This window comes from Bombina bombina, chromosome 5 (genome assembly GCF_027579735.1).
Source record: "Bombina bombina isolate aBomBom1 chromosome 5, aBomBom1.pri, whole genome shotgun sequence".
In the NCBI taxonomy this organism is placed as follows: domain Eukaryota; kingdom Metazoa; phylum Chordata; class Amphibia; order Anura; family Bombinatoridae; genus Bombina; species Bombina bombina.
Window position 1 is genome coordinate 1,164,103,733 of NC_069503.1, and position 9,016 is coordinate 1,164,112,748.

A 9,016-nucleotide genomic window follows, 5' to 3' on the forward strand; every position below is an offset into this window, starting at 1 on the left:
ATAGATTGATAGTTAGATAGAATCGATAGAAGAGAAATAGATAGATTTGTTAGATATACAATTACCCTGATAAAGTATAATAATTAAACATGCGGTCTTGGACCCATGGTAACTAGGTTGTGTTAAGTAGTACTATTCTTAGCACTTTCAGCCCTGTAACTCCCCCTATTGGTGGAGGTCTATATGGCGGTTATGAATACCCTGACAAAGTATAACAACAAGACACGCGGTCTGGGACCCATGGTAATTTTATTGTGTTAAGTAAAACTTTTCTTATCACTTTAATCCCTCTTACCCCCCTTTTGTTGGAGTTCTATATGGCCTGCATGATTAGCCTGACAAAGTATAACAAGAAAACATCTGGTCTGGGACCCATGGTAACTAGGTTGTGTTAAGTAGTACTATTCTTAGAACTGTAATCCCTGTTACTCCCCCTATCAAGGGAGGTCTATATGGCCTGCATGATTACCCTGACAAAGTATAACAACAAGACACACGGTGTTGGACCCATGGTAACTAGCTTGTGTTAATTATTACTTTTCTTAGCACTTTAATCCCTGTTACCCCCCCTATCGGGGGTGGTCTATATGGCCTGCCTGATTACCCTGAAAAAATATAAGTATTATATTAAGTAGTACCATTCTTAGCACTTTAATCTCTGTAACTCCCCCTATTTGGGGAGGTCTATACGGCCTGGATGATTACCCATACAAAATATAATAATAAGACATCTGCTCTGGGTCTTGGACCCATGGTAACTATGTTGTGTTAATTATTACTTTTCTTAGCACTTTAATCCCTGTTACCCCCCTATCGGGGGTGGTCTATATGGCCTGCATGATTACCCTTACAAAATATAATAACAAAACATGCGGTCTGGGACCCATGGTAACTAGGTTGTGTTAAGTATTACTCTTCTTAGCATTTTAATACCTGTTACTCACCCTATCGTGGGAGGTCTATACGGCCTGCATGATTACCCATACAAAATATAATAATAAGACATCTGCTCTGGGTCTGGGACCCATGGTAACTAGGTTGTGTTAAGTAGTACTGTTCTTAGCATTTTAATACCTGTTACACCCTGTCGGGGGAGGTCTATATGGCCTGCATGATTACCCTGACAAAGTATAACAACAAGACATGCGGTGTGGGACCCATGGTAACTAGCTTGTGTTAATTAGTACTGTTCTTAGCATTTTAATACCTGTTACTCACCCTATCGGGGGAGGTCTATATGGCCTGCATGATTACCCTTACAAAATATAATAACAAGACATGCAGTCTGGGACCCATGGTAACTAGGTTGTGTTAAGTAGTACTCTTCTTAGCATTTTAATACCTGTTACTCACCCTATTGGGGGATGTCTATATGGCCTGCATGATTAAACGAACAAAATATAATAATAAGACATATGCTCTGGGACCCATGGTAACTTTGTGTTAAGTAGTACTGTTCTTACCATTTCAATACCTGCTACTCATCCTATTGGGGGAGGTCTATATGGCCTGCATGATTACCCTTACAAAATATAATAACAAAACATATGCTCTGGGACCCATGGTAACTAGGTTGTGTTAAGTAGTACTGTTCTTAGCAGTTTAATACCTGTTACAACACCGAATGGTGGCAGGTCTATCTGGCCTTCATGATTAGCCGCACCCAAAACCAAAAAAAAGCCAAGCGGTCTTGGACTAACACCCATGGCTAACTTGGTTGTTTCAATTAGTACTATTCTTAGCACTTTCATCCCTGTTACTTCCAGGCCTCTCGGGGGTGGTCTACATGGCCATCATGATTAGCCTAACAAAATACTACAATCCAACCTTGGCTCAGTCTTCATAGGCCCTTCATTGGCTGTATTTTGGTAGTACTGTTCTTATCATTTTAATACCTGATACAACACCGAATGCTGGCAGCTCTATATGGCCTGCATGATTAGCCGCACCCAAAGCCAAAAAAAAGACAAGCGGTCTTGGATTAACACCCATGGCTAACTCGGTTGTTTCAAGTAGTACTATTCTTAGCACTTTCATCTCACCCCTGTTACTTCCAGGCCTCTCGGTGGTGGTCTACATGGCCATCATGATTAGCCTAACCAAATACTACAATCCAACCTTGGCTCAGTCTTCATAGGCACTTCATTGGCTGTATTTTGGTAGTACTGTTCTTATTAGTTTAATACCTGATACAACACCGAATGGTGGCAGCTCTATATGGCCTGCATGATTAGCCGCACCCAAAGCCAAAAAAAAGCCAAGCGGTCTTGGACTAACACCCATGGCTAACTCGGTTGTTTCAAGTTGTACTATTCTTAGCACTTTCATCTCATCCCTGTTACTTCCAGGACTCTCGGTGGTGGTCTACATGGCCATCATGATTAGCCTAACCAAATACTACAATCCAACCTTGGCTCAGTCTTCATAGGCCCTTCATCGGCTGTATTTTGGTAGTACTGTTCTTATTACTTTAATACCTGATACAACACCGAATGTTGGCAGCTCTATATGACCTGCATGATTAGCCGCACCCAAAGCCAAAAAAAAGCCAAGCGGTCTTGGACTAACACCCATGGCTAACTCGGTTGTTTCAAGTTGTACTATTCTTAGCACTTTCATCTCATCCCTGTTACTTCCAGGCCTCTCGGTGGTGGTCTACATGGCCATCATGATTAGCCTAACAAAATACTACAATCCAACCTTGGCTCAGTCTTCATAGGCCCTTCATTGGCTGTATTTTGGTAGTACTGTTCTTATTAGTTTAATACCTGAAACAACACCGAATGGTGGCAGCTCTATATGGCCTGCATGATTAGCCGCACCCAAAGCCTAAAAAAAGCCAAGCGGTTTTGGACTAACACCCATGGCTAACTCGGTTGTTTCAAGTTGTACTATTCTTAGCACTTTCATCTCATCCCTTACTTCCATGCCTCTCGGGGGTGGTCTACATGGCCATCATGATTACCCTCACCAAAATATAACAACAAGACGTGCGTGCAGGGAACCATGGTAAGGTTACTTCCTTTCGCAAAATCGAGTATAACAGTTGCAGGCAGAGGTTCTGACCCTGCATTATGGCTGCATCTCTCCCTAAAAGAGGCATGCGTTACAGAGTCTGTGGGCATGTATGCAAAGAGCTGGCCTGCCTAAAAGGAGCAGCAAGGCAGTAAAGGTCGTTCTCCTTCAGCCGTTTTATACACTGGCCCACGGCCACGACCCTCAACAGCCACAACAGAATGAAACACCACATATGCCATCCTTTTGAACAATAGAGTACAGGTATGACATTGATTTTAGTTACACGGAGATATTTATTAGGAACCGTGAAATTGAAAAAAAAAACATGATTGGACACCCAGTACAGTACAGGTCGTTCTCCTTCGGCCTTTTTGAAGAGGGTCCCGGACCCTCAACAAAAACAACAGCAGGAAAGAGGACATATGGCATCCTTTTGAACAATAGATTACAGGGAAGGCATTGATTTTAGAATCCCTGAGATAATTTTTATGAACAGGGAAATAGAAAAAAACATTGATTGGACACCCAGTACACTTCTTCCTCCTTAGCCCTTTTTAAAAGAGTGTCCATGACCCTCAAACAAAACAACAGCAGGAAAGCGGACATATGGCATCCTTTTGAACAATAGATTACAGTTAAGGCATTGTTTTTAGAAACCCAGAGATAATTTGTTGCAACTGGGAAATCGAAAAAAACATTGATTGGACACCCAGTACACTTCTTTATCCTTTTGCCTTTTTCAGTTTTTATAAGAGGGTCCAGGACCCTCAACCGAAACACCAGCAGGAAAGAGGACATATGTCATCCTTTTGAACAATTGATTACAGGGAAGGCATTGATTTTAGAATCCCGGAGATAATTTTTATGAACAGGGAAATAGAAAAAAACATTGATTGGACACCCAGTACACTTCTTTATCCTTAGGCCTTTTTATAAGAGGGTCCAGGACCCTCAAACAAAACAACAGCAGGAAAGAGGACATATGGCATCCTTTTGAATAATAGATTACAGGTAAGGCATTGATTATCGAATCCCTGAGATAATTTTTATGAACAGGGAAATAGAAAAAAACATTGATTGGACACCCAGTACACTTCTTTATCCTTAGGCCTTTTTATAAGAGGCTCCAGGACCCTCAAACAAAACAACAGCAGGAAAGAGGACATATGGCATCCTTTTGAACAACAGATTACAGGTAAGGCATTGATTATCGAATCCCTGAGATAATTTTTATGAACAGGGAAATAGAAAAAAACATTGATTGGACACCCAGTACACTTCTTTATCCTTCGGCCTTTTTATAAGAGGGTCCAGGACCCTCAACAGAAACAGCAGCAGGAAAGAGGACATATGGCATCCTTTGGAACAATTGATTACAGGTAACGCATTGATTTTAGAATCTCTGAGATAATTTGTATGAACAGGGAAATAGAAAAAAACATTGATTGGACACCCAGTACACTTCTTTATCCTTTTTCCTTTTTAAGTTTTTATAAGAGGGTCCAGGACCCTCAACCGAAACACCAGCAGGAAAGAGGACATATGGCATCCTTTTGAACAATTGATTACAGGTAAGGCATTGATTTTAGAATCCCTGAGATAATTTGTATGAACAGGGAAATAGAAAAAAACATTGATTGGACACCCAGTACACTTCTTTCTCCTTCTGCCTTTTTAAAAGAGGGTCCAGGACCCTCAAACAAAACAACAGCAGGAAAGAGGACATATGGCATCCTTTTGAACAATAGATTACAGGTAAGGCATTGATTTTAGAATCCCAGAGATAATTTTTATGAACAGGGAAATAGAAAAAAAAACATTGATTGGACACCCAGTACACTTCTTTATCCTTTTGCCTTTTTACGTTTTTATAAGAGGGTCCAGGACCCTCAACCGAAACACCAGCAGGAAAGAGGACATATGGCATCCTTTTGAACAATTGATTACAGGTAAGGCATTGATTTTAGAATCCCTGAGATAATTTGTATGAACAGGGAAATAGAAAAAAACATTGATTGGACACCCAGTACACTTCTTTCTCCTTCGGCCTTTTTAAAAGAGGGTCCAGGACCCTCAAACAAAACAACAGCAGGAAAGAGGACATATGGCATTGGCATCCTTTTGAACAATAGATTACAGGTAAGGCATTGATTTTATAAACCCAGAGATAATTTGTTGCAACCGTGAAATAGAAAAAAAAAATTGATTGGACAGGACACCCAGTACACTGCTTTATCCTTAGGCTTTTTTAGAAGAGGCTCCAGGACCCTCAACCGAAACAACAGCATGAAAGAGGACATATGGCATCCTTTTGAACAATAGATTACAGGTAAGGCATTGATTTTAGAAACCCGGATATAATTTGTTGCAACCGTGAAATTGAACCAAAAAAATGATTGGTCAGTGGTCACCCAGTACACTTCTTTCTACTTCAGCCTTTTTATAAGAGGGTCCCGTACCCTTAACAAAAACAACAGCAGGGAGCAGGGCATAGGAGTACAAGGGAGTGGGACAATAATAATCTGAAGGGGAAGATTGAGGAGTTGTGGCATTTTGATTTTGTTATCGTGGGAAGTCCTTGCAATGACCTTGCTCTGGTGAATCCATATTGCAAAGGTCTTTTTGAAGGCACTGTTTGTCTATTTTTTTTTTTTTTTTTAAACGTTTTTATTGAAGTTGTGCGAAATAAAGAAATACATATAAAGTTTGTCCAGACACATAAATTGCAACAGGGCAAGAGATACATAGTTATCATATAAAGAGCATCAAAGCAATTAAAAATTGCATCTTCAACTATCATTCCCCTGGTTACATGAACAAAAACATAGATAAGTAATAATGAGAAATACAGCTGTCTCTAGTTTTGTCTTTGGCATGAGGGTGACGAACTCTATAATGTGGGGAAGACATGTAAAAATAAGACCAGTAATGTCAAGATAGATTGTAATAAAAGTGCCTGGAACAAATAAGATGGAACTTCATTTTATATTATTACATAGCGAATGTTCCCCACTTCAACTATCTGTACTCTAACAATTCTAATAAAATTAGTAAGTGGAGTATTAGCATTTATTTTGGCCAGTAATGGGCCGAAGTGTATAAAGGGGAGAGGGTAAAGTGCAGCGGGCAAGAGCCGCTCTAAATAAAAGGGAAAAAGGGGGGAGGGAGGGGCGGAGCTCCTCTGGGTAAGATAACAACATTATACTCAGGTCTCTTATCAACTTTAGGAGGTGCGGGCTATGTCAAACACATATTGTCCAGTATCTAAAAGTTAAACAGCATGAGGGGGAAGCTATCCACTTAGAGAGGCATCTAACAGAGAATTTAGAAAACTATTGACAGCAGGCCTCTAGGAAAAACAGTAGGAGAAAAAGAACTATGTGCTACTGCTGTAAATTTTCGCAAAGACATATAAGAGAGGTTATAATAATCTATCGTGAGTTAGCCAACTCTAAGAGATCTATTATATGTAGAGGTTTAATGCCATATTAAATGTCTCAAATATGTCAGCTCTGGTTATGACAGAATCTTACTAAGTGAACCAAGAACCATGTTGCTATGTGGAGTATTAGAGAATAAATGAGTAAACACCCCCTATACATAGTTAGAATGTGCCCTAATGTGAACAAAGAAGAGCCTCATATTTTAGAGTATAAGCTAATTAGAATAATGTGTGACATTGATATAAAAGGCATAACCTCAGTATGGGCTTCCAGGTATAATCAGAATGGTGGTCAAATAAGAAAGTATGTTAAATTATATCACCCATAAAGTAATACAATAATGTCAATGTATAATGTGCCTTAAGGAGAATATGATGTCGGGTATTATCGAATAGATTAAAGGAGAGCTTATATGAAAAACCTGTATACCACATGTCCAAAGTCAAAAGGGGTTTTTCCTAGGTTCTCTCCAGAGCCAACAGGAGATGAAATAACAGGTCTCTTAAATACTTAATTCTCTATGGACAAATATATACAAAGACACGCATAGATACATGTACAAGCACCTATCATTACATATGAATTTACATGGAAAATGTAATAAAGTATGCAGTAGAATGTGTAAGAGCTCAACCTGCTATTATCATAGAGCTGCAGTATATATTCTATCTAACTTATGGTTTTGAACATATAACCTGAAACATTTTATGGCTGATAACATGAAAAGAGGAGGGAAAAAAAAGAAAAAAAAATATAACAAAAGACCCAAATAACAATATTCCAATGCAAAATTGTCCATAAATAAGATTGGTATGAGGCTAGGGAATCAATTGTAACTAGAACCAACATATAGAGCATAGGTACTATCAGGATGGATCCTATCTGCAATGCAAGCGAAAGCACATGTTACCTAATTTACAATATATCTTGTGAATTGTGTAAACATTTTGGAGAGTAAAAAGGACAAAGTATGGGGTTCTCTAAGGAATACCAGACCCCTGTACACCTGAAGAGTGATCTCCTAACTAAAATAATATACTCTTAGTGGATAACACTCAGTTAGCCTGGGATGTCATAAGAGATCATGTCTAAAGAGGGGACTCTTTATTGGGAGCAAGAGTTATGCAGGTAGATGAGGATTAAAAGTACTAAGTATGGTCAACTATTTGTTGAGTTCTGAATATGTGGGAGAGTACAGTGTCCTATTCTTCAGACTGTCGTGTCTTCATTCAGGACTCTGTCAATTTCACCAGTAGTGAGAGCATGAGGCCAAAGCAGTTAAGGTTATAATAACTCCACCTCCAATTTTATGATGGGCATATAGAGCATTCTAACATCCCAAGTAAACCCACAGTCCAAGTTCCTTTTCATTGTAGGTGTATCAAAATTGGGTATTTTAAACAGAAAATAACATATAAATGAAGGCTTATTATAAACTACTGACAAGAGTTGTAATGCCCTCTATTATTCGCACAGGTAACTACACATGAAGTGTCACTGGGCTATGACTTCCCTAGACGCCAATGTGCTATGAAGAGCAAGTTCTGTAATTAGCCGATTCCGACTCTGCTAGTATACCTGTAGTAGAGTTCTGTCGGCAAGCTGATCCAGGACCCAATGTAACGGTTTAAATGCAGTAAGACAAATGCCCTCAACAGTGTCTGCAGGTCGGTCTCTCCCATGTGGTAGGGCTGGAGGTGAGGCATGTAAAGGGTCGGGATGGTCCGCACAAGCAAAGTAGCCAAGAGGTCAACGGCACAAAGAGCTGTCTGCCTCAGTCTGGAATACATCTTACCAAACGGAAGATCCGTGTGTGCTGTGATGCTTTGGTATGAAATTGTGTTAAATAATGGAATTGTAACTCTTTAGAAAGATAAGCAAGAGACTAATACTTGTAATAACCTGCTTACTTCAGTAGTGAGTCAGTTTGCTTTCAGATAAACATCTATGTGTATTTCTGTGTAACCGACTTAGGTATACACAGAGTTAATATGAGTAGGATGTAGAAACTTTGAGAAGTTTACTGTGGCATCTTATTGAGACAATTGTTGCAGATTCAAGAAATAAGTATCCCTTTGTCTTCACGCACTCACACACAAACAGCCTAAAATATGTACAATTCCATTCATCCAAGTAATAACAGCCAGATAACACACGGAATGATATTAATCAAGATAATGACAGACTAGCACCAAGTTTTAACAGCAGCGGTAAGTAACAGGTCACTTATGAGGCAAGATAAGTTATACTCTGGTGCCGTGCTGAACAACAGAGAAGCGTACCTGAACGCTGCAAGGCTGCGGTGCGAGTGAGACTTCCGGTCACGGGGTTGAAAGAAGTTCCGGCGTCCACTGCCAGGGAAACAGAATCAATCCGGTAAGAACGATGAGCTGGAAATCCTTAACAAAATTCTGCCAAACGATGTTATAGGTTCAAGGCAACAGTTCAAAGGGAATAAGGCAGAGATAACTGCTACAGCAAAAGTTTCAGTAACCAACGACGAAAGCTTAGAATGAGCTTTCTAGTAAAGGTACAAAATTTTCAGGCACTGATGA